A 27,077-nucleotide genomic window follows, 5' to 3' on the forward strand; every position below is an offset into this window, starting at 1 on the left:
ATGTCCTTTGGAGCAACATGGATGCTGCTGAAGGCCATTGTCCTAAGTGAAATAACACAGAAACAGAAAATCAAATGCCCCATCCTCTCACTTATGAGTAAGGAACTAAACAATGGGTACACATGAACATGAAGATGGAAGTAATAGTCACTGGGGGCTCCAAAAGAGGGGAGGGGGGCAAGAATTGAAAAACTATCTGTGGCTATTATGTTCACTATTTGAGTGATGGGCTCATTGGAAACCCAAACCACAGTATGACCCAATACACCCATGTGACAAACCTGCACGTGTGTTCCCTGAAGCTAAAACTTAAAAAAAAAAAAAAAAATGAAGGGCAACAACATACACAATTGTACCAAAACCTGTCATGGGGCCCATGTGGACAATGGCATGCAGGATGATACTCTGTGTTCTTTATAACATAGCCAGAATGACACTTCTGACTATCATATTTTTTAAGGAGCTGGGATACTTTTTCATTTTATATCTGTGTACCTAGTTGAATAGAGGCTTTTATCTTAAAACAAATCATCTTTTACTTTCAGAATATCTATCACTACCAAAAAGTTGTTTTAAAAATTATTTCGTAGTTTCCTCAATGCAAAATGTGTCATTATTTATGGTTGCAAATAGATTGATAAATGAATACAATAGTGTCTTGAACTCATAATTTTCCAGACAATGTTATCTAAAATGATTTAAGTATGTATATTTTGTTTCCATACTGTGGAAGAGAAATTTTAGATCTAAAAATCTAGTGGTATTATCTTTAGCTCTGACTTTGAGGTACTTTCTCAGAGTAATTTTGTTACTTTGAAAATTGCATGGATTATATTATCTACAGTTACATTGTCACAGGCACTTCGGCTGAGGTAAATTTATTCCTCTCTGTCCTGTTGTATTGACCAAAACTCTTTGATTAAGCAGCAGCTGTTCTGCTATAAGCTGGTGTGATTAGCATTCTAGGGGCCAAGCCATCCATGTTTTATTTTATTTATTTTTGAGGCAGGGTCTTGCTCTTTCACCCAGGTAGGAGTGCAGTGCCATGATCATGGCTCATTGCAGCCTTGGCCTCTTGGGCCCAAGTGATCCTCCGGCCTCATTTTTTAATTTTTTGCAGAGACGAGGTCTCACTGTGTTGCCCAGGCTGGTCTTGAACTCCTGGGCTCAAATGATCCTCCTGCCTTGGCTTCCAAAAGTGCTGTGATTACAGACATGAACCACCACACTGGCCACATGTTTTAAAGGAAGTGTAATTTGGCCTGTTAAAGAAAGTTTATTTTTTATTTTTATTTTTTACATTTGATGTGATATCCACATAAAGGGAAGATGCTCTCCTTGCTAAAATTCTAGGAGAATGGGGCATATTTAATATTATTTTCCAAAACTCTTATGTGAATAAATGTATCAACAAAGTAGACATCCTCCATCACCTAGAGGTTGAACTGTTTTTTCATTTTTTAATAATTCTAGTTCACTTTGCATAGTACTACTTGAAACATACACGTTGAGAAGATGCAGAACTTGTTTACCAAATCAGCTATGACAAAAACGGCCTTAGGCAGAGGTTGCAGTGAGCCAAGATCACGCCACTGCACTCCAGCCTGGACGACAGAGTGAGACTCTATTTCAGAAAAAAAAAAAAAAAAATGGCCTTAGGGATTTCTTGAGTTTGTGATCTAAAACATACACCCGCTTTTTATTTTTTAAAATTATAATCACTTTTTAGTGACATTATGCAGTGGCGTTTTTCCATTATAGAGATGAATATAGATTCTGTAAAACAATGTGCACATAGTAGCAAAACATCATCTCATATTTAGGGAGATTATACATTTGTCTTTAAATAAAAAGGGACAAATAGTTTTGTCATTTAATAAAAGAAAAACATTGAAACATAGATATTTGTAGTCTAAGGGAAATTATAAAAGAAAACCTGGGATTCATAGTCTTCTTGACTCAGCCTTGCCTTTCTGAACATGGCAAATATTACCCCCCTTCTGATCCATCATGGTGCCCCAAGAAGGAGCAAGTGAATGGCCCTTTTCTCATCTTTCTCACTTAAATATATTTCATTTCCATGTTAATATTCTGTCTATATGATCTGGGTTATAATGATATTTTTAAAGGGAATTTGCCAGTGTTGGGCAGTTGATCTATAAAGAACAACATCAAATGCCTGTAAGCATCTTGTTTTTACTAACTGTACCATGGGTAATTTAATTGCAAGACACACTTCCCGAAGATGAAGCACTGTAAGACAAAGTATATTCTGCATTGTACTTCAGTTTGTACACAGGTACCCAAACCAAATCCTTGCTTCTTCTTGGATTTTCTTTATTACATTCCCGGCATTTATAACTATCTGACATTACCCAATTTACTTATTGGCTTATTGTTTACTTCCCATCATGAATGTATAACTTTCAGAGAGCAGGGATTTCTGATGGTCTTTTCCACTGCTGTATCCCCAGGAACTGTATCCCAGAACCTGCGCAGTTGTGATACCCGGTAAATGTTAGTTGAATGGATAAATAAATGAGTACATGAATTAATGAATGAATGTACTTCTCAGGATCTCAGCATCTGGGACCCAGAAGACTTAAATCTTCCTTTCAGACATTCTACTGTAAATTGGGAAAAGGAAGTCTGAAGAAGGTAATATAGTTTGCAGTAAAGTGACTTGGGATATTAACAATACATACAGCTGGGACTAAAGGATGGCCTCTTAATTCCTGGCCTACTTTTCTTTCACATGCAAGTCAATTATGAATGGTAGTGATTTTTTTTTTTTTGAGACGGAGTCTTGCTCTGTTGCCCAGGCTGGAGTGCAGTGGATCGATCTCGGCTCACTGCAACCTCCACCTCCCGGGTTCACACCATTCTCCTGCCTCAGCCTCCCGAGTAGCTGGGACTACAGGCACCCGCCACCACACCCAGCTAATTTTTTGTACTTTTAGTAGAGACGGGGTTTCACCATGTTAGCCAGGATGGTCTCGATCTCCTGACCTCATGATCCACTCGCCTCGGCCTCCCAAAGTGCTGGGATTACAGGCGTGAGCCACCACGCCCGGCTGAATGGTAGTGATTGTTTATCTGGAGATGGTAGAAATTCCTTCTTACCTACATTGTTGAGCCAACTAGAAATCCTAATTAGAATATATTGCAGTAATTAGAAATTACTGTGCATAGATATATGTATTTGGAGAAATAGTGAATAAAAAATATGTACAGTCTAATAACAGCTGTGTAAAAATACCTATATCAATTTATATGAGTCAATGGATATAAATGGCTGCAATTTGAAATGTATTTAACTTTTTTCTATAGAATTAAAGGTAATGAAAGATGACTCTTATTTTAACTCTTGGAAATTCTGAAATTGAAGTTTTAAAAATTTATTATATCTTCGGCCTGCTCTTCTTCCCTGGTTTGGTGACACTCTGAAAATCAGTCTATTTCAGTTTTGCATTCTTTCTATCAATGTTTTAGCTTCTTTTCAGAGGGAGAGTGTCAGCTTCTGGGATTGTTTTAATATTGCTTGGAATTACTTGTTATTTTTTCAAAGACATTGCATCACACCTGATAAATCAGTCTCAGGCATCTTTAAAATCCCTAGTTTGTTATTCCACCCTTCTTATACATATTCCTTACTCCCCACCAAGGAATATGTTGTTGTTATATGTTAATGGATTACTAAAAACATTGTCTTACAAATAATTTGCAGTCACTACTGACAGGTAAGTTAGAAGAGAAAGACTCCTCAATATTTTAGGTCCTCCACCAAATCTTCTCACAATGTAATGATAGAGAGCCTTAAAACAAAAACTGAAAGCTGCATTCTATTCTGAATTTATTCCCAGACTTGCATTATTTAAAATTTCTTCACTCTGTGGCTTTGTTTTACAGTCCATCGGCAGGCCTTTTAAATATATGGAAACCTAGTAAAATATTATAGTGCCCAGATTAAAATTGAGGAAGAAATACACAGAAAAATAACAATTCCATACCATTTTATTTGATTTTCATTTTTTGAATATTTGAGCTAAGTCAATATTTTGAAAATAAATCTATGAAGGGTTCTGTGCTGATAGGACAAAGTCCAGATTCTTCCACTTGCATCCTAGATTGCCTTTCTAAATTTCTCTGCTGTGTTTGTTTCCCTCTGATTTGAAAAACTCCCTTCTTGAAGCATCACTTCCCTTAACCCAGGAAGCTTCATGGTCTTTCATTTCTCCCCACCACGGCTTAGGCTATTTCCTCTACTTAAAACCCTTTTCTATCATTTCTGTCTAAGCCGCTCCTGTTTATCTACCAATAACCAGTTAAAATATTACCTCAGTGGTAAAGTATTTTTTAACTTTCCCTTTGTCCCCTACAGAATATTTATTCCCTTCTTTCTCATCACGTAGTATTTTGTATTTATCTTTGGTCACACTGTATGGTTATTGAATATCCTGGTAGTAAACTTAATAATCTATTAGAGTCAGAAACTGATACCTCTTCCTGCCTCTCCAGGGTCTTAGAAAAATGCCTGGTACACAGAAGAATCTCAATAACTATTCAGAGAGTATTGGGCACATGGGAGAATTCGTTAGCAATATGAGTCAAATTATTTATTATTTGCTAAGTGAGAAAAGCATGATAAATGGAGAGATTCCTCCCCCCATATAATTTAAATAGCTTTATTTTGGAAGATAATGAAAAATATTTGAGGAATAAGAAATGACAGAAAAAAGTAACATTGTTCCAACTTTGCACATTTAACTATAAAAAACACATGCTATGATTTAGCATAAGTGAAAAATGAGGTGAAAAATTAGACAGTACACCACCGGTTCTTATGAGAAATGCTGGAAATTTGTCATAACTCACTGTCCTCAAAAGTTTTAGTATTATTTCTATGGCGAGTAAGAATAAAAATCAAGGGCAGTTGATTTCAGTAGACTTGACATCAAATAAACTCTTCAAGCAAATCTGGTGGTTTGTCTAAGCTGGAACATAAGTGAGATTTCACTACAGTTAATTGAGAGAGAGTTTCTGTTTTATTTCACTAAACTTTTCCTCACCCAGTACTGCTCTCTTTCACTCCATGTCCTTCTCCTTATACAGATGGGTTTCTTTCTCTTTCACACATGTGCGCAATATGGAAATAAGAATTATTTTTCTCTGGTATATGTAGTAGATAATATATAAGGAAATGTATTAATACACACATACATCCATATGTTTGTACACATACATGTCTGAAATGAATATTATAGGTAATATAGAATAATAATAGCTTCTATCTATTGATTCAAACCACTGCTGTGGTTTGAATGTTTGTGTCTTGCCCAAATTCCTACAGGGAAATCCTAACCTCATGGTTATGTTATTATGACCTGTGATCTTTTAGGAAGTGATTAGACCATGAGAGCAGAGCCTTCATGAATGGGATTAGTGCCCTTGTAAAAGAAGCCAGAGACCTGTCTTCTCCCTTCCACCATGTGAGGACACAAGTAGAAGGAGCTATCTCTGAACCAGAAAGTGGACCCTCACCAGACATCGAACTGCCAGTACTTTGATCGAGGACTTCCCAGCCTCCAGAACTGTGAGAAATAAATTTCTATTGTTTATAAACTACTCACTTTATGGCATTTTCTGATAGCTGCCTAAATAGACTAAGATGAGTACTTAATATGTTGTTCATGCCATAAAAATATTATACCAAATCTCATTTATTTCTTATAATATCTCTTCAAGGAAGGTATTGTCCCCATTTCACAAACTGAGGCTCAGAGATGTGAAAGAATCTCTGTGGGAAGGTGCATTAGATAGGCAATAGCATGGCTCATTGAGTCTCTAAATTTTTTTAATTAGAGAAGAATCTTTAAGAGTTGCCAACAGTTTTCTGTTTCTAGAGGTAAAGAGATGTCAGTTTACCTTGGAACAGACTTTGATTTGGTGGTGGAGGTTGCGGGAATCACTAGATTCCTTTAGTTATACAAATACATATTTGCAGTCCTTTAGTTATAAGACAAATATCGACCCATTTTTCTTGGAGAAAACAATAAAGCAATCATGAACTCTATAGGCAGTGTTTCATATGAGATGTTAAAACTTCTATTTAATAAAAATATTTTGTACATTTTTAGGAGGACCATTCCACGCTGGAGACAGAATTCTCTCCTCTCTTTTATCGAGTCTGGTCTTAAGCTGCCAAATGCCCAAGAGCATTAGTATTCTCGAAAAGTATGCGTTTGCATACATGAGGAAGGGTTTTCTTTGCTCAAACTTTGTTATTAGCTAGTCACAAGACTAGATCACAGCAGAAAAGAAATGCAGACATGATTTCTTCATCTTATATCAGGAAAAGCTAAAAAAGGAGCCAGGTCACATTTCACATACTAACTTAACATCACTTTGGCATCCCACAAAGGGTGTTATTTAAGATTAATTTAGGAAATTTACTGGATTAGCATTGTTTTTCCTTTTCTGGGCCATGCGGGCCAAACCACACTTGATAGGTGCAGGAGAGCATTTTCTCCCTGAAGGAAAGAAAGTACGTTCTTTAAGTTGTCATGCCCCATGGAGGAAAGGCTTGGAAGGAAACCAGGCAGAGGCAGATATGGAAACTGGGGTGTGGTGCTCGGAATTTGAAATCTGCCTCTTTTCTCTAGTCCTATGGGTGGATGATATGGGAGCTCAAGGGTCACTGATGTCTAGAGTTTCCTTCTGGTGGGTGGAAGTAAAAGGAGGTCCATTGGACTTAGCCAGTTCTAGAGCTATGTCATACTTCCATTACTCCAGGCTATCAAACATTTCAGCAGAGACTTAGCTGTGCCCACACTCGAGTAGAAATAGGATGATGTGTGTTAACAACCTGACAAAATACTTGCGAGAAAAAGGGAAGTGGTCTGTAAAGCACCTGGAGTGAGATTGGTCCTGATTGAGGGGCCAACACAAATTTGCAGAGCACATAGACATGACTTAGCATGCTGGTTTTATTTTGTGTCTACTCAGCCAAATTGAAACAACATTTCCCAGAATCCCTTTACTGTATGGTTCCAGATTAGAATTGACCTCAGCAGAAATTTGTGTGATATTTGGGAGGCAGAAGAAAAGCAGTAGCAACTATGCTTTGAAAGTCCATCAAAGGTGCTAGGCATGGTTGAAGGTTGTGCACTTCATTGCTGATCTACTGGCCCAATTTCTTGGTGCTGGGCTGTAGTTGGCCTGCAGTTTCTCCTGTTCCCCTCACATCTTCCTTCAGCTTCTTGGGGTCCTGAGCCATGCACATGTGCAGCTCCATGAAGAAGTGAATGAATCCCTTCTGCGTGTCACCTGCATCTCAAGATTAGAAACAGTGAGAGACTGTTTCTTATTGTTGTGGGTTCTAGTTTGTCCTTAGACAACGTCAGTTCACATCCAGACTGTCAGTCCTATTGTCTTGCAGTGACTTCAGGCCCATCACCAGAGGCAGAGACAATGTGTTTCCTTAGACTTCTTTATCAGTTCCCACAATTTCCTAAGGCCTAATCTCCATAATAAATCCCTCATCCCATAGCAATTACAGTGTTTCTACTTCACTGATCAAATCCTAACTGGTAAACTTGGCAAAGCCTGAAGACCAGATAGATGCACCTGGGTTGGTTATATATTTGGTAAAAATGTTTTGGAACACTGCAGCTGTCTGCAATTAGAAAGAAGGATTAATAAATTTATGAATCATGGTTCTATTTATTGCTCCCTTTGAAAGGTAATTATTTATCACCTTAAGTAGGATTATAGATTACATGTGTCAACAACATCCAATGATAAGCCAGGGATGTTCTGTAAGATGCAAATTCAAGTGACGTTGTAGCTTAAATTTGCATTATCAAGTTCAGATCATCAAGTTCAAATTCAGATATCTTATAACTCAAAATAGTTATTAATCACTCCCCCAAAACATTTAACTCAAACCCATAGATGATTAGTCCATTCTATTCAGTCTTTTTTATTTTTTTAACACATTCTCTATGCCAGGCACTGTGTCAGATACTAGGGACATAATCACAGGTTTAAAAAAAAAAAAAGACATAGCCCATTCCCCCAGGATGTTTGCTACCTGGAGGTATCTGGCCCCTTGCAACCTTTTAAAGTAGCCAGTTTGGCTATTCATCACCGTGACTGACAGATAAAAATAAAACTCAGAAGGTGACATCTGTTAAGATCATTTTTTTCCAGCCCTCTCCTGGCTCTTGACTCCCAGGATTTCAAATTCTGGTCTTCAGACTCTTGAATTCCAAACCTGCTTCTGCTCCTTCCATCTATTTGGGGATCTTTGATTTTCAGCTCATTGGATTTCACGTTTTCATTGAGCTTTGTTTTCTCCTTGCTTCTGACATTTCCTGGTCTTTTCCAGTTCTGGCCTAAGGAACCAGGCCAGATAGGTTAGCCCCAACCAATCTCATAGCTGAGGGAGTGGGATTCAGATAAATAAGGAGACAGAGGTGAAACACAGAATTGTAACATAATAAAAAGTGCTATACTGTTCGTGCATAACATGGTACACATTCATCGATGGTGATGTAATCAGCACTATAAATTGTGGCCTCTATTGACTTCTGGCCCTATAGCTACATATCTTTATCTATACTCTGGTATTCTTCCATTCATCCTACAAATATTTATTATGCAACCACCATGTGCCACCCACATTCATTAATTTTCCTTCATCTCACAGATGTCTCTTTTGCTGTTTCAGGCTGCCACCCAGGCTTTGGAGAAGCAATGTAAAGCAATGAATAACCATGTGGAGTTAAGCTGCTTAGGTTCAAATCTTGACTCACAGTCCTTTATGTCTTAGTTCTTTGTCCATAAAATAGGAATAATCACACACCTACCTCCCTGGAGTGTTAAGGTTAATGTCATTTATGCATTAAAGCCCTACCCCAGGACCTGAAACAGTTAGATAGATATTCAGTGGGCGTAACTATTATTATCATTAATGATTCCACATTTTCATCTGCTCTAAGACCAGTTTTTCATTTTGCCATATTTTCAATCTTTCTTTATTCGCTCCTGTCTCTTATATCATTAAAAGTCCTCAATTCTATATATCTCTAGCTATGACCCTCATCATTCTCCTTTCCTTTATAATTTGAATGCTTAGAAATATTAATGCACACTATTTCTATTTCCTTACATCGAATTCACTTCCCAGCCCTTCCCAATAATGCTCACTAATAATCATATTAATTTCCAAGTCCAAAGGTTTCTTGGCCCTCATTTGTTTGAATTACTACAGCATTCCTGAGACTTTCTTTTCCTTCGGCTCTGGCACACTGCTCTTTCAGGTTCTTCTTTCACATTTTCAACCATTTCTTCTCAGTCACTTTTACAGATTTCCCCATTCATATATCTACAACCAATACAATTGGTTGTAGAATTCTGTGATTTCTACGTTCTTAACGTATATTTTATCTACCTCATCCATTCTTTTTACACCACCGTTGCCTCAGCCCAGATCCTCTTTATGTCTGAATTGTTGCAATAGTTTTCAAGTTGGTCATATTGCTCAGTTTCTTGGCCCTTCATATTTTTGCTACAATCGTGATCCTTTCAAAATACAAATGAAATACACTATATTTCTCAGGTCAAAGCAGTGTGGAGGTAATAAGGGGACACAATATCAATATCAAAATAGTACTTCCCCTCCCAAAACTTATAACCCCAAACCCATCATGGGGAAAACATCAGGTAAATTTAAAGAGAGGAGGGTTCTGCAATATATCTTGCCAGTACTCCTCACAACTATCAAAGTCATCAAAAACAAAGAAAGTCCGAGAGAACATTACCACTAAGAGGGGCCTAAGGAGATATGACAACCAGTTGTCATGTCGTATCCTGGATGGAATCTTAAGAAAATGGGATCGTAAGAAAACTAAGAAAATATGACTAAACTATGAACATCAGTTAATACTCATGTATCAATATTGGTTTATTAGTTGTAATAAATATAGCATGTGAATATAAGATGTTAATAACAGGGGAAACCACAGGGGGTGGGCATGTGGAAACTCTTTACTATCTGTTCGATTTTTCTGTAAATCTAAACTGTACTACAAAATAGCCTATTAATAAAAAATAGTTTCTGTCTCTCTCTCTGTTTCCCAAATCTCCCTCCCTCTGTGGGAAGCTCTAGATCCCTCAAATTTTTATCCAAATACAGAAGCCTGGGTGGCTGGTGACATTTAATGTGTGCTCTGAAATAGTCTTGTTGTCCACTGTTTCTTCTGTCTTGTCCTTTCAAAGAAAAGAGAGAATAATGCCTTCTGCTGGAGTTCTTACCATAGCACTGATGTCAATGTTGGTGTCCGATGTTTAACGCTGATTTGATGATATTGTCTTGGGATCTGAGGTTCTCATGGGCATCTTGTGGAACAGGTGTTTCTTTGCTTGTCATTGCAACATTGCAATTCCTTCTCCTTGGGGCTGAGGCATCAGTCCCTGGGGACTAGGAAGGAGAACAATCAGGAACAGACATTGCATTCCTAAGCTTAGACTCACTGGTCTTTTGTCACTTACTCCAAGAGTTCTTGGAACTCTTACTTCTTATGGATGGACTATTTCCCAAGAAGTTTCTTGACTACTCAGGCAAACAGATTACTGAGGGCCTGGGCCACCTGCCCTCAATACCTGTCTGGACACGTCCGAATCTGAGGCAAAAAACAGCTCAGGCTCAGGTTACACAGATATAATCATGTCGTTGTGTTGTTTGGAATTCTTTAATAACTGCTTACTTCGCATGGTCTTACAAGGCGCTCTCATATCCTGCTTCAGTATGTATCTCCAGACTCAGCACTCCACACTCTCCTCCTTTTTCCTAGTCCAGCCATATTGAATTATTGTAAGCACCTACATTTCATTGATTCACCAGGTTTCTTGGTCTCCATATTTTACCCATGCTGTCCAAACTGGGTTAGCCACCCTTCCTTCCCTAACCATCACCCCAAAGTGTCAATATCTTTGTATATTTTCACCACTACTGCACTACTCCATTGTATTAATTATCTATTGATGTTTAACGAACTCCCCGAAAACCTAGTGACTTAAAACAACAAACACTTATTGTAACACAGTTTCTGTGGGTCAGAAATCCAGGCATGGCTTAACTGGGTCCTCTATCCAGGGTCTCTTGAAAGGCTACGATTGAAGGTGTTGGTTGGAACAACGGTCTCATATACAGGCTCAACTGGAGAAAGATCCACTTCAAAGCTCACTGACATTGTCATTGGCAGAATTCAGCTGTACATGAGCTGATAGACTGAGGGCTTCTGTTCCTCCCTGGCTATTGACCACAGGCCTCCCTCAGTTACTGATGATGTGGACCTGTTCATAGGTAACTGGTTTCCATCAGAGAAAGCAAGAGAGCAATAGAAGTTGAGCAAGAGAGAAACCAAGAGTCTTTTTGACATTTAATTTGGAAAAGACACCCCATTACTTTTGCTGTATTCTATTTGTCTGAAGCTAGTTACTAGGCTCAGCCCACATTCAAGCAGAGAGAATTATACAAGGGCATGAATACCAGGAGGCGGGGGTATGTTTTGTGGTTGCTTTGTGGAGGGCAATAAACACTCATCCATAATTGGTTAGGATGATGAGACTGTGAGACTGAAGATGCTTCCATCCCTCCATCCAAGCGGTAGGAAAAGATTTATTGCTCACGTAATGAGACTTTCTAAAAAAAAGCTGGGCAGGCATAAAAGCTGGTCTGGAATGTCTTGAGTGAAAAGGGAAGCCAGTGGCTTTGGTTTCTATTGTGCTGAGAGGGTGGGGCTGTAGTGAGTGTTCCCAGAGAAACTGGCTTTGAATGGTGTGCACTTCTCCACCAGCACCAACGAATGGAGCCCCAAGGCTTTCTTTTTATCTTCCCATTATGTGGGACAAAAGGGAAAGGGGTAGGGTAGGGCATGAAAGCTGTCAATAGTCAAACATCAAAAATGAAATTGGTGTTAGATTCCTTATTACTGGGAGCTGTCTAACGTATCCATTGTAATATAATTATATAATTGTTTGTCTTTTTTTGGACAAAGAATATAATTTATTTATGTTTGTGTTTTCAGCACCTGGTGCAGTGCCTGGAATATCATGGTCACTCAATAAATGTTGGATGAATGAATAATTGAACGACTGAATAGACTTTCCCTCTTTATTTTATTTTATTTTGATTATTATAGTTTAAGTTCTGGGATACATGCGCAGAACCTGCAGGTTTGTTACATAGGTATACACATGCCATGGTGGTTTGCTGCACCCATCAAGCCGTCATTTACATTAGGTATTTCTCCTAATGCTATCCCTCCCCTAACTCCCCACCCCCCAACAGGCCCCGGCGCGTGATGATCCCCTCCCTGTGTCCATAAGTTCTCATTGTTTGACTCCCACTTATGGGTGAGAACATGTGGTGTTTAGTTTTCTGTTCCTATGTTAGTTTGCTGAGAATGATGGTTTCCAGCTTCTTCCATGTCCCTGCAAAGGACATGAACTCATCATTTTTACGGTTGCATAATATTCCATGGTGTATATGTGCCACATTTTCTTTATCCAGTCTATCATTGATGGGCATTTGGGTTGGTTCCAAGTCTTTGCTATTGTGAACAGTGCCACAATAAACATACGTGTGCATGTGTCTCTATAGTAGAATGATTTATAATCCTTTGGGTATACACTCAGTAATGGGATTACTGGATCAAATGGTATTTCTGGTTCTACTTTCCCCCTTCTTTTGATGATTATTTATTTACTGATTGTATATCTGTTGATCTTTCAAGATTAGCTCAATTATTATTTCCTCTTTGATGCCTTTCTTGTTCCCTTCCCTCTTTTTCTGGTAGAACAGACCACCTCCTTCTTTGTGGTCAATTGTACTGGGTTCTGTCATAAAGCTAACATAACTCAATTGCCTTTATTTTTATACAGGACTGTCTCCTTTATTAGTCTGAAAGTTCTTGGATGGTAAGAACTAGTCTTGTTATATTTGTACCCCCAGTATCTAATGTGCTATTAGACACAGCAGATGTTCAGTTAGTGTTACATGTGAGATTCAATTAATTCTGCTTTGGAGAAGGGAGTAAGAGAAAGCTAAATATAGGAAGAAAATATCTGGATCTTGAAGACTAAATAAAAGGGATACAGGAGTGGTGAGGCTTTGGGGAGAAAATAATCTAGACATAGTAAGTAGCAGAAGGAAAGAAAAAGACTTGCAAAAAAAAACATGCTGTATTCAAATAATACACTAAGACTAAGTTGGCTGGAGGTGAGGCTAAAGAATTAGGTGCACAACTAGGTTGTGAAATTTTGTAGGCTATGTTAAGTAGGATGTACCTTCTCTTTAAGCTAATGGGGAGTAGTTGAAGATTTAAACAAAATCTGAGTGCAGCTGTTAATAGAAGTAAACTGTTAATAGAAGTAAACTGTTCTAGAAAAATAACTCTGATGGTAGGATAGGATGAATTTGAGTAGGGAGTGACCTAGTATCAGTCACGGATGGGGACGAGGACTGGGTTTTTCTACTGGGACAACATGAACTCGAACTAGAAGAAATCAACGTGGATGGAAGGTGAGCATCAGCATTCTCTAAGCTGATGAGAGGAATCTGGGAGCTCTTGAGATTTGCGGGTGGTGGGACACTGAGAAAACTCCATTGAAGGGATTGTGAGGATGTATAGACAGTGGAAGTATCATGCAAAGGAAGAAAAATTTGTTATAATTGTCTTGATAATTGATCAATTGGTGTCCCCAGTAAGGACTTTATTCTACTTCTGATTTTAGAAAGATACTTTTTAACATAAGACAATAGAAAAAAAGAGAATTAAAAAGAAAACCTATCATGCCTAAAGAATCAAAATGGATACAGAAGATAGTTTTTCTTGTCTCCCTGGTTAAAATTCTACAGAATTGTATTATCTCCTCAATTTTAGCTTTTATTCTAGAAGAATTACCACAAACTTCTTATATCAAGTCCCAGAACTATTTTCTAACATTGAATATTGTAGCTTAAACTTTCTGTTCAAAGAAAAATGTTGCAATGGTTATAGGCATGACTATTTTCATAGGTAACTCTGAGAAAGAGAAATAAACATGTTTGAAGATATCCAGTGTTCCTAGCTTAAGTTGGAGTCTGAAGCATTCTCGGTTTCGGTTAGAATCCATAACTCTAATACTCCATAAAGGCCTTCACTGGCTAGTTGGGTGGAAAACAGCCTACAGGACAAAAAGATACCCATTTGCTGCTCTATTTCAAAGTTTCTATAGCTGTTCTATAGAACAGCTATAGAAATGTAGAACCCCCCTATGGGGGTTCTCTTTAATGCCATTTTTTCAGATCTCTTATGTAATTTTAGTATTGAATGGTTAATGGAAATGAAAGTAACAAAATGCTGTTCTGAATTCAGTAAGACTTTTAAGTGAACTTATATTTTACTAATAGCGATAGCATGTGCACACATTTGATGACACTAGTATTCTACATACCTGTGTGATAGTAGCATTTATTCAGTTGTGCATTTGATGTACCTTATCCCTTTCAGTAATCCCATGACTCTGAAAGGGTTTTTGACTCATGGGTTAGAAATGGATTTCGCTCAACTTCCTTACTGTATATAGATAAGGAAACACGTTGAGTAACTTGCAACTTACAAGCAAGTTACATGGGGGTTACTCAAGATTACACAGAGTTTTGAGGGCAGAGTGCGATCTGGAACTCGTGAACTTTAAATCAATTAATACAATTCCAAAATACCCCAAAGCATTAATACCTGTTAACGCAAAGGCAAAACTAAACTGTAGTTCCTATGCTAAATGGTATGATGCATCAATTCCACTCTTCAGAAGGTAGTCTCAGACTTTAAACTTCCTGGCATGTTTGACATATCGTAATGGTCCCAATATTGCTAGTGAATGTAACAAATCATTTTCTTGATTTTCATTATTCAAAAAAATACATAGGGTTTAGAATCTATATTTGATAAATTCTATCTGCTTTTCTACATGCCCAAGGACTTGGTACCATGGTTCAGTCTCTTTCGCATTAGTTTTTCCTCCTTGAGAACAGGAAAGATGTAATGAAGAAAATAAAAGCCAGCATAGCTTGGCATCGAGGAAGAGGAAATGAGAAGGGTCAGAACGGTATATGTTTGAGATGCTGAACCTATGTATAGATGGCTGTGTTCCACCCATCAGCTGAAGGAGTGTATTTGAAGTGGCATAATAATTAGGTTCAAAAATTTACCCTCAGTGTGCCCTTCAAAGTAAAACCTTGAGTTGAACTTTGGGGCAATTCATTTCAATGGTTTTTCAATCTCTGTAGAATTCAGCTGCAGATGGGAAATCTCAAGAGAACTGGTTTTCTCCCCTTTGAGAGCTATAATGCGTATTTTCTGGGTAGAGTGTTGGCGAAGCAACTTCCCTTTTAATTTCATATCAGTTATTTATTCTTTATGATTAAACTGATACTCAAGATTATTATCAGACCTCATTTTCTCTGAACTTACATTATTATAATAATAATGCAATGTAGGTTTTCTGAACTTACATCTTATGTTTACAAGATAAAGTATCTGGAGACAGAAATTTTAAGTTCTATATACATTCTAAACTCTGTGTATTGTTTTTTTCAAATGACAAAATACAGGAAAATAAACACATTGCAGAATTAAAATGCACATAGCTGTCACTTTATTATGCATATCAAATATTTTTCTTTTCTTGGTTTGCAGATGAGTTTTGCAATTAATATAAGTTTGATTCAGTTGAAATAAAGGTTTGGATACTATTGCCTTTAGAACAGAGTTAATACATAATCGCATATATATCAGACACTCCATATTGTCAATTAAAAAGATCTTAAATATTTTTAAGAGACATGGATTTAAACAAACAGCCACTTTCTGACACTTCAGCACTTTAGAAGCACGTGAGGGAATGTAATATTATGCTCTGGCACAAAGCCAGAATGTTTTGTTTTCTTACCAACATTTTATTTCCTTGAACTCGAAAAGAAGTGACAGGTTATTTTGTCTGTAATGGTGGTTATTTTCAACTTCAAAAACTTTTCTGTGATCTTAAAACCTTATAATTTGTTCACAGTTACAAGTTAATACAAGCACTGAGCAGCATCTGTATGTAATTTTAGCTGAGAGATATAGCGGGAACTTTTAGTCTTTCCAAACTTATTTCATTAGACATGTATCGTCTAGAACAAGTCTGCTGCAAGCATAGTGCCGAGTTAGCTTACATCCAAATTAGTGTTGGAAATGTGGACATGTGTGTGTTTTGGGGGGTCTTCAGTGGCATCCTACATCAGTCTCGTTCTCTGTTATGTGGAGAACCGGGAAGGAGGGAGGAAAGACAGAAACATTTGTAGTAGAGCTTGTCATGCCAAGCTTTGTGGTACTGCATTCCCATGGGCTGCATCACTGAAATCTGAAGAAAACTCTCAACTCATTTTTGACACTAAAGCTTTTCAGTGTTTCCTTTGCTTGTTGCTTGTCTCTTTTTGGGCTTTCCCTTCCCAGGGAAGTGACTGGCCCTCTCCAACTTCTCTTCTTCCTCCCAGGTATTTGTTTCCCTGAAGTATAACTGAAGCTTTCTAGAGATGTGGGATTTAATACAAAGTAGTCTTGGGAGAGGAAAAAAAATATTGTGGGCAAGGCATCTCTTCAGGGCTTCTCAAATTACAGACAGACTAGACCTGCCTTCATGTAAGAAAAAAAAAATCCCATGGATCATCCTGATGAAATGAAGGGTAGAAAATTTCAAAGAGAAAAAAATTGTTTGTTTGAAAAAGGGTAAAGAAAAATCAAACTGAATTCAGTGTTTTGTTGCAGTCCCAATTATTTTAAAACTATGAAGTTAGGAGGCATGAAATTTTATAATGAAATTAGAGAGAGTCTATCATTTACATGATTTTAGGGTAATTGTGGACAATGTCAATGTAAATGTTACAAATTGGAGAGAAATTATGGGAATTGCATGAATTTTCCAAAAACGTTTCGCTTTCTTACATCCAATCTTTATGTTTGCAGCTGTGTCTTAACTGTGAAAAAAATGATGAAAGCAAATCTTACCTGATAACATTATTAGACAAATTAATTAGGGAAAGTTTGGATGGAGAAGTTTCTTTGTAGAAGTCTAAAGGTGTGTCCTTATCACTTAAAAACAGAACCAGGGATTCTGCTTGTTATTTTCTATGCAAGGTTCTTGCCCACTAGCAATAAGGACAGAAGCTGGGGTGCTTTGTGGTGGCAGCAAAAGGCTGGCAGTGAAAAATATATAACAATGCCACTCTTTCTGTTTCCAATTCTTGCAGCATAGAGCTGGAAAACAGAAAACGTGCTGCCTTGAAAAATTCAACTTTTAAACCTGTTGGTGGTTCGAGACAATTTTGATTTACTTTTCTTCCTTGCCTAGTTTTCATCCCAAGGTTTTTGGCTTTTTTTCCTCCTCTGCTTTAAGTTTCATTGATTTTTAAGAATCATTGTGATGATCTAATGCTTTAGAAATATTAAGCAGGACTATCTAGTCAGAAATAAGAAACACAAAGAATGATATAAAAAAATGCCAAATCTAAAATAAAAAAAGTCAGCATGAATTTTACAAGGCTTTATGGTTTTATAACGACTCTGTTATCCCACTCTAATGTTTTAAGAGAGTTTTAAAGCTCTATTCTTGCCCATAATCTCTTTTGTAGATAATGAGCTTGACATGCTTTAAATATTTATAGTGGGACTCCAGCATGTTAGAGAAAACAAGGCAGCTTCTAGCATATGCGCTATGAAGCTAGAATCTTCATTAGTGTCACACATGGTGATAGACTGGAAATAAACAGTCTAAAACAGGCAAGCCTGGTGAGGCTGGATCAGCTAAATGATGATAAACTTTCACATGTGTCTTACCGATATGTGCTTTATTATATATGTTTGTGTTTTCTTTTTATTCAAAAAAATTTTTGTTTAAACAGCATAAAATGTTAATAAAGAGAATGCAAACAGAAAAATATTCAAGTTACTACTTTCCTAATAAAACTTTTATTTTCTTTCTTTCTCTCTCTCTTCCTCCCTCCCTTTTCCCTCTCGTGCTCTCTCTCTCTCTCTCTCACACACACACACACACACACACACACCCCTAAGATTGTCATTGCTGTCCTTCATTCTCCCCTCCTTCAAACAGGCTTTCCCCTCATGATAGAGAACACAATGGGTAGCAGCCGCTCCGAGGTTGTAAACATGACAATTTCATGACTCTGAGCAAAGACAGGGCTTCTCTCTACCTTATTCCATATATAATACTCCTATTAAATAATTCTGATTAACCACATCTCAGTCTTATATCTATCCTTGACACCAATCTCTGTTGCTAACACAACAGGATACTGTTGAGATTGTGAGGCTTGTTCGTGTGTCTACAACTGGCAGCCTCACCAGTGTCAAATAGTTGGAGCAGGGAAGAACCAGTTTCCCAAAAGAAGGGAGTTGCATTTACTAGAGGAAGGAGAAAGAGGCATGTTCAGCATGCAAAAATGTAGATGGCCACTATATGGAAAATTAAGGAAATAGTGAGAAAATGAGAATTGCTGGATATGCTGTTTTCCAAGAACTGGTCGTAGAATTTCCAGCAGAAAATGACAATATGTTTATTATTTATTCAATTCATATTTATTAATTGTCTACAATTGTAAACTTTTATGTACAGTTTCTTCTGTGTTGTGATATAGGAGTGAGCAGTAGCTAAAACTCAAATTCAAACCCCTTGCCTTGGTGGAGTGGTTTATGAATGCTTCTTGTGACTTTTGGAATGTCTTCACTGTAGCCACATGTGGTTGTTTCTGTAATTCTGAATTCTCTAATTCATCTGAGGGCCCTGCTGCTGACACCACAACATCACGGTCACAGCTGCCCTGTTGGTCCCACTTCTTCTGCCTGTACACACACTGACCCCACGCACTTTATTGTTCGGTCCCTAACCACACTCATTCAAGCTGACTGCTATGACTTGGATTTGTCATCTTCTCTTTGGTCTCATGCCCATATTATCACACTTGTCGATACTTTCTCTTTTCCATCACTTTCATCTTCAGCTTAGGTAAGAAATAGCCTTCTTCTCTCCAGTGAAGTAACTCCTAACCAGCTCCCAAATAGTATCCCTTGCAATTTTCTAGAGATAAAAACACTTTATTAGGCTCAGTTTTTAAAAATTCTTCACCTGAGGCTTCCAAATCCATTGTTGGGTGCTGGTAATTTTAACTATTGTTTGATTCCTTGAGTTCATCCCTGACATACTTCTGCTAGTGCCCCAGTACAGTTCTAGTTCTTCCACACTGCACACTCAGGTCCATCTCAAGACCTCACTCCCTACAGAGTGGGAGGTTTGATTGACCCTGTTATTTGTTCAAGGGTCTCAGAAACTTCTTTCAAGTGGGCTGTTTAGTTTGCATGCAACTAGAATCTTCCAAGTTCTTTTCTTTTATTCCTTGATATGTTGGAAGTTTACAGTGGATGTACATTTTGGGCTTTGCCTGATGCCCATGCTGCATAACTATAATATAAAACAGAATGAAATAAGATCAAAACCAAAAGAACACAGAAAAGGTCAGGGGAATGCAGGCTAAGGACTAACTGATTCCAACTGTGGGAATCAGATAACAATTTTAAGAAGAGGTGATATTTGAGCTGAGCTTTGAAGGGTGGGTTGGATTTTGATTGGGGGTATGGAAACACTTCAGATTGAGAGACTGACATAGACAGAGAGTTGTGACACCCATGGCCAGTTTGGGGAAATAAAATTGCATGGTCACAGAACTTTGGGGGAACAAAATGTATTCCTAAAGATCCTTTAAAATGTTGCCCTTCAAAGTGGCTCCTAATACTATTCAAAATGCTTTTTTGTTGGAAAACTGAATAAAAGGAAAAGATTATTGAATCCCATATATGAATACTGAAGAGTTAAGTCTTAATTGGGAGGGGCCAGGTATCTGAGCAAGTAAGCAATATTTTCTTTTCTGGGTTTTTGTTTGTTTATTTGTTTTTGTTTCTGAGATGGAGTCTCACTTTCATCCCCCAGGCTGAAGTGCAGTGGTGTGATCATGGCTCACTGCAGCCTCGACTTCCTGGGCTCAGGAATTCTCCCACCTCAGCCTCCTGAGTAGCTGAGACTGCAGACCTGACTAATTTTCTTTGTCTTTTTGTACAGATGCATTTTTACCATGTTGCCCAGGCTGGTCTTGAACTCCTGGGTTCAACTCCTGCCCACCTTGGCCTCTCAAAATGCTGGGATTACAGACGTGAGTCACAGTGTCTGACCTGGAGGCAATATTTTCTAAAAAAATATTGACAGCATTGAAAATGTTGCATAAAGAGCTGCTAGGCGCCGGGTGCGGTGGCTTATGCCTGTAATCCCAGCACTTTGGGAGGCTGAGGCGGACGGATTACAAGGTCAGGATATCGAGACCATTCTGGCTGACAAAGTGAAACCCCATCTCTACTAAAAATACAAAAAAAATTAGCCGGACGTGGTGGCGGGCGCCTGTAGTCCCAGCTACTGGGGAGGCTGAGGCAGGAGAATGGTGTGAACCCGGGAGGCGGAGCTTGCAGTGAGCCGAGATCACATCACTGCACTCCAGCCTGGGTGACAGAGCGAGACTCGGTCTCAAAAAAAAAAAAAAAAAAAAAAGAGTTGCTAGATTGAGATAAGGAGACCAGTCAAGAAACTACTGCAAATTAAGAGGAAAGCAGTTGGTTAAACAGGCTGAATTCAAAGAGAACTGATCAGAAAATAATTTTGGAGGTCAATAGGAGGAAAACGACTGCTGTCTGACGGAAGCTCCTGTTGTTATCTGGCTGCTGGGGCCTTCTGTAGGGCAGATGCCCAAATATTGCTTTTTCTTTGACACAGGCTCTTTTTGGACTACCTCTGAGATACGCATCTAAAGGCTTCGGGGACTTCTACATTATCATTCTCTGTCATAGGTGATATTCTCTCTAGCTTACTTTGCAGGGAAGCCTTCAGGTTTTCAGGCCTCTGTCTTGGAGGTAGACCCTACACAACCTTTCTCTCCTGGTCCCCCGTTTCCCATGAGACAACTCTCTTAGGCAGGTGTTAGGCAGACAACTCTCTCCAACTGGAGTCAGGCTTATTTCAATGACATTCATTTGGTCCCCCAGAACTCATGCAGACTAGTCCTGTGAAACTCTGGAAATGCAAGCTGGCCATTCCCACTCCTTCCCTTTCCTCTCTATTCACTTAGCAACCAAAGGCGACTGCAATCATATGCCACCCTCAGACTGCTCCACGTGAGAGCCACACACCTAGACCCTCTGCTCTCCAAACTCCATGGATTTATTAGGCAAAGACTATCATGCTTCATTCTTGAAATAGCGTTGGATGATCCAAATAGTTTATGCAGCTTAGAAAGCATCCAGCTAGAGAATAAGATGCCATCTGAATGTTCCAACCAATCTATCCAAAGATTCCCCTTTGTTGTCTATCATTGGAGATGCATCCTGCAAATTCCCTTAGAAGGAACTTCTCTCCAAAGAATCTTATGTGATTGCTTGTCACGTAGTAATATTTAGCAACCATTACTTTTTCTGTGTGTAGTATTCTTTGAAGTTCTACGTGTGTGGTGGTGTTTGCTCTTTATTCCTTTCATATTATAATATTGGGGAATAATGAAGAGTATTAAGAATTAAGAATTTCTTCCAAATATCTGTGTTAAAAATATATCCTCTACTTAAGTGATAACTGCACTCTTATGTATATTGCATTGCTGTTCACAATGGCCAAGATTTGGAAGCAACTTGCGTCCATCAACAGATGAATGGTTAAAGAAAATATTGCACTTATACGCAATGGAGTACTATTCAGCCATAAAAAAGAATGAGATTCAGTCATTTGCAACAACATGGACAGAACTGGAGGTCATTATGTTACATGAAATAAACCATCCTTTTACTGACTGGATGTCTCTCTTTTTGCCCAAGACCAGTCCATCTACCACTTTACAGAATACTATCTTTACTCCTGTTTCATTCCTGAAACTTCAGCTGCTCCTTCTCTATTCCATTGGCTTTTAAATATTCTCAAGACACTTTTATCTTTAAAAAGTTCTTCAACCATATGTCTCCCAGAGCTCATGCTCTCTCCATAACTCAGTTTCTGAAATACATGTCTGTGCTTATTGTATCAACCTGCCTTGCTTCCTGGTGTACGATCTACTCGTTTCACAGTAATGGGTCCTCTAACATCATGGATGATTCTCTTTTTGTGAAATCCAGTAGATATTATCACTCTTCATTTTATTTTACCTCTTCCCCATTCTTAGTTGACTAATGGTCCTTCCAGAAATATTCTGGCTCTTAAGTAATCCAATTTTAACTCATATTTTAACCTTTTCCCCAGTTCTTTAAAGATAGCCTCTTATAATGAACCATCCTAGCAGCTTTAATGAAACAACAAGTTGGAAGAATTTTTTTTCTATATTCCAGTGTGATAAACCAATCCCACAGAGGTGGGTATATCCTTATAGGTGTTCCGGTATTTAAAACAAAGAGAGAGAGAAAAACAGGGAGAAAGAGGGGAAGGGGAGATCGCAAATAGATATCCTCAATATGCTTCATTTAGGAGCTATTCTGGAAAAAACAAAACCCTGACAACTGTATGAAATCAAAATAGAGACACAGTAAGAGAGAGAGGATTTAAGTAAATTCACATGTGGTACTTTGTAACAAAAATTGCAGAATCATGGCTGATCTTACTGACAGATGTGGTTTGGGCTCTCTACTCCTCCTACATTCACTATAGCTTACCTTAGATGAGAAAAAGCACAAATAAGAATAATCAATAAATATTTTGATGCGGTGAGGTCTGATCCACAATCATGGTGAACCACTCTAAAATAGATGACTGAGCCTGCCGCTCCTTATCTTGTATTTATTCAAGGAAATGGGAATCTAGGTACTTTCAATGTTTACAAGTTTATATGGCACAAGCTCAGTGTGTCTGTGAAAACTTCTGTTTTCTTCTGGAAGAATCAAGAAAAGATGATGTTGAGAGATGACAATATCTGGTCTGCGTTGAAGCAACATTTCTATTTTGTATACAAACAATCTTTGTGTATTATTCTTAGCATCATCTCAAAGGACAGGGAAAGTTACAATAGCACTTATTTATACAAAACCATGAAAGTAGGCTTCTCGCCTGCCCGCCCCTCCCCCGCGCGTCGGCCCTGATGAGCCGGCCGGCAGGCCAGCCTGGCTCCCCTCTCCGGCACCGAAGCGCGGGCGTACTCCCCTGAGGAGGCGGGCATGGCAGGGCTGGGCCGGCCGGCGGGCGGGCTACGGTGCCGAACTTCTGCGCTGCCCTCAACCGCATGCGGAAGAGCACACAGTCCGACGTGGCCTTCTTCAGGTTCCCGCGGTACCCGGCCAGATGCCAGAAGTGGGTAGAGAATTGCAGGAGAGCAGATTTAGAAGGTAAAACACATGATCAGCTAAATAAACGTTATCGATTATGTGCCAAACATTTTGCGACCTCTATGATTTGTAGAACTAGTCCTTATAGGACAGTTCTTCGAGATAATGCAATATCAACAATATTTGATCTTACCAGTCATTTGAACAACCCACGTAGTAGACACAGAAAACAAATAAAAAACTGAGTGAAGACGAAATCAGGACACTGAAACAGAAAAAAAAAAAATTGATGAAACTTCTGAGCAGGAACAAAAACAGAAAGAAACCAACAATAGCAATGCTCAGAATCCCAGTGAAGAAGAGGGTGAAGGGCAAAATGAGGACATTTTGCCTCTAACCCTTGAAGAGAAGGGAAGCAAGGAATACCTAAAATCTCTATTTGAAATCTTGATTCTGATGGGAAGGCAAAACATACCTCTGGATGGACATGAGGCTGATGAAATCCCAGAAGGTCTCTACTCCAGATAACTTTCAAGCACTGCTGGAGTGCGGAATAAATTCTGGTGAAGAGGTTCTGAGAAAGCGGTTTGAGACAACAGCAGTTAAAATGTTGTTTTGTTCAAAAACACAGCAGAGGCAGTTCTAGAGATCTGTGAGAGCTGTATTGGAGAAGAAACTCTCAGGGAAGTGAGAGACTCACACTTCTTTTCCATTGTCATTGACGACATAGTGGACATCAGGGGAAGAGCACCTACCTGTGTTGGTGAGGTTTGTTGATGAATCTCATAACCTATGAGAGGAATTTGTAGGCTTCCTGCCTTATGAAGCTGAAGCAGAAATTATGGCTGTGAAATTTCACACTATGATAACTGAGAAGTGGGGATTAAATATGGAATATTGTCGTGACCAGGCTTACATTGTGTCTAGTGGATTTTCTTCCAAAATGAAAATTGTTGCTTCCAGACTTTTAAAGAAATATCCCCAAGCTATCCACACAATCTACTCTTCCTGTGCCTTAAATATGTGGTTGGCAAAATCAGTACCTGTTATGGGAGTATCTGTTGCATTAGGAACAATTGAGGAAGTGTGTTCTTTTTTCCATGGATCACCACAACTGCTTTTAGAACTTGACAATGTAATTTCTGGTTGTTGTTTTTTTTTCAGAATAGTAAAGAAAGGGGTAAAGAACTGAAGGAAATCTGCCATTCTCAGTGGACAGGCAGGCCTAATGCTTTTGAAATTTTAGTGGAACTCCTGTAAGCATTTGTTTTACGTTTAGATGGTAGAAATAGTGACACAAATATTAATGGAATAACTGTATAGCTGGCCAAGCATTTGTACTCTGCAGTGCAGTAACAGATTTTGATTTCATTGTTGCTATTGTTGTTCTTAAAAGTGTCCTATCTTTTATAGGAGCCTTTGGGAAAAACCTCCAGGCGCAAACCTCTGATGTCTTCTTTGCAGCCGGTGGCTTGACTGCAGTACTGCATTCACTCAACGAAGTGATGGAAAATATTGAAGTTTATCATGAATTTTGGTTTGAGGAAGCCACAAATTTGGCAACCAAACCTGATATTCAAATGAAACTCCCTGGGAAATTCCGCAGAGCTCACCAGGGTAACTTGGAATCTCAGCTAACCTCTGAGAGTTACTATAAAGAAATCCTAAGTGTCCCAACAGTGGAGCACATTATTCAGGAACTTAAAGACATATTCTCAGAACAGCACCTCAAAGCTCTTAAATGCTTATCTCTGGTACCCTCAGTCATGGGACAACTCAAAGTCAATACGTTGGAGGAACACCATGCTGACCTGTATAGTAGTGACTTACCCAATCCCAACACGGTCTCAGCCGAGCTTCATTGTTGGAGAATCAAATGGAAACACAGGAGGAAAAATATACAGCTTCCATCCACCATCTATGAAGCCCTCCACATGCCTGACATTAAGTTTTTTCCTAATGTGTATGCATTGCTGAAGGTCCTGTGATGAAGGTTGAGAATAAGCAGTATGAAAACGGATGAAAGCATCTTAAGGCCTATTTGGGGAACACTTTGACAGACCAAAGGTCAAGTAACTTGGCTTTGCTTAATATAAATTTTGATATAAAAAATGACCTGGATTTAATGGTGGACACATACGTTAAACTCTATACAAGTAAGTCAGAGCTTCCCACAGATAATTCAGAAACTGGAAAATATGTAAGAGACTTTTAAAAATAGGCTTTCCTGGCCGGATGCGGTGACTCACGCCTGTAATCCCAGCACTTTGGGAGGCCGAGGCAGGCAGATCACGAGGTCAGGAGATCGAGATCATCCTTGCTGACATGGTGAAACCCCGTCTCTACTAAAAATACCAAAAAAATTAGCTGGGCGTGGTGGCGGCATGAGCCTGTAATCCTGGCTACTCAGGAGGCTGAGGCAGGAGAATGGCCTGAACCCGGGAGGCGGAGCTTGCAGTGAGCCAAGATCGCGCCACTGCACTCCAGCCTGGGTGACAGAGCAAGACTGTCTAAAAAAAAAAAAAATGGCTTTCTCATATTTGATATTTGGAAGAAAAGCCATAAGGTGTATGTAGGCCACTTAATCACTAAGTATCTTTGCCTATAGGACTCCACTGAATACATTAGCCATTGATAATCTACCTGTTTAAATGAGCCCTGTTTGAACTCTCATGCTTTGAAGACCTATCTGTTCTTCCAGAAGAGAACACTGAAAGTGCCATGTTTCCTTCTGTGTGATCTCTGCTAGCGGCACTCTGGAATTGTTTTAGTTAAGTCATTTTAGACATAGCATTTATTATCACTGTGGATCTCTACTCGTTGGGTGTTATGAATTCTTTGAAGAAATATATTTTGAAGAGGTATGGGAGGAAGGAATACATTTTATAAAATGTTACAGTGAAGCCCACAACTGACCTTTGACTAATAGGAGTTTTAAGTATGTTAAAAATCTATACTGAACAGTTACAAGAAATTACCAGAGAAAAAACAAGGACTTCAGTGTAGATTTTGCCTTTCTCAAATGAACTTAAAGGAACAAACAAAAGTTAAAGTTTGAATGGAAGAGCCTGTTTTTTTCCCACATCTCGTTGTTGCTGTTTACATTCCTTTGTGGAGCCTACATCTTCCTAAGCTTTTTAGCAGGTATATGTTGAACACTTCTGTTTCATGGTGAAGGCAGAATCGGAGGCCATGGATACTGACAACTGATTCGTCTGTTTTTTTTCTGTCTTTTTCCATGACTCTTATCTACTGCCTCATGTTGATTTATAAGAAAAACCTGGAAAACCTACAAAAATAAGTGTTGAGGTTTATCTAGAAAAATATGGAAAATATTGCTGTTATTTTTGGTGAAGAAAATCAATTTTGTGTAGTTTATTTCAATCTAAATAAAATGTGAATTTTGTTTAAAAAAACAAACAAACAAACACCATGAAAGTAAAGAAATACTATGTAAGGCATCCCTTTGGCTGGTGTATTTTCAAAGTAATTCCTGTGAATTTGAATTTATTTATCTTAATTTATTTATTGGGATTTATCTTATTTTAATTTTCTATAAAAAGTACATTCCTTTACATAAAATATAATTTTGATCTCAATTTGTGAGGGTGAGAATATTCAGTAATAGAAATCATGCAC

At 38.5% G+C, this 27,077-nt stretch overlaps 1 pseudogene; it reads left to right on the forward strand.

Annotated features, from left to right (window-relative positions):
• On the forward strand, positions 1-25,653 carry LOC451840 (52 kDa repressor of the inhibitor of the protein kinase-like; annotated as a pseudogene).
• Positions 25,654-27,077: the final 1,424 nt, after the last annotated feature.

The sequence above is a fragment of the Pan troglodytes genome, chromosome 10, assembly GCF_028858775.2.
Source record: "Pan troglodytes isolate AG18354 chromosome 10, NHGRI_mPanTro3-v2.0_pri, whole genome shotgun sequence".
Classification (NCBI taxonomy): Eukaryota; Metazoa; Chordata; class Mammalia; order Primates; family Hominidae; genus Pan; species Pan troglodytes.